The 395-nt window shown below is 38.2% G+C and overlaps 1 long non-coding RNA gene across 1 annotated transcript; it reads left to right on the plus strand.

Annotated features, from left to right (window-relative positions):
- On the plus strand, positions 1-390 carry LOC109131968. The gene is made up of 2 exons (XR_002037298.1): positions 1-43; positions 298-390. It is a non-coding gene; the product is annotated as an uncharacterized LOC109131968 (long non-coding RNA).
- The last annotated feature ends 5 nt before the right edge of the window (positions 391-395 follow it).

The raw sequence follows: 395 nt of genomic DNA on the forward strand, positions 1-395 counted from the left end.
CTTTCTAGCTCTATGGTTAGCAGCCTTACGCCTTGTGCAAAGGGTAGGAATCTATTCTGACACTACTAAGCTATTAGCATGAGGGTTGTTTTTTCTGATCTTTCTGCTTTTAGGAGAATCTATGTCTGCGTTATTGCTTTTTCATGCATATGATGGAAACATTATCTGAACTAAGTAATAACATGTGTAAGGCACCAACTTCTGTTGCACATATGCATGATTTTTAATCAGAAGCTTATATAATGAGAATGTGTCTTATGAAGTTTTAAATTGACGAATTTATGTTGTAATTTGAAGGAAAGAGACCCAATCGAGGGTCCCGTGCCTCGCACCGACACGTTTCTTTGCGTATTACTATCCGTCACTCCACTTGCAGTTGCCAATATTATTGACGA

This window comes from Camelina sativa, unplaced genomic scaffold (assembly GCF_000633955.1).
Source record: "Camelina sativa cultivar DH55 unplaced genomic scaffold, Cs unpScaffold10066, whole genome shotgun sequence".
In the NCBI taxonomy this organism is placed as follows: domain Eukaryota; kingdom Viridiplantae; phylum Streptophyta; class Magnoliopsida; order Brassicales; family Brassicaceae; genus Camelina; species Camelina sativa.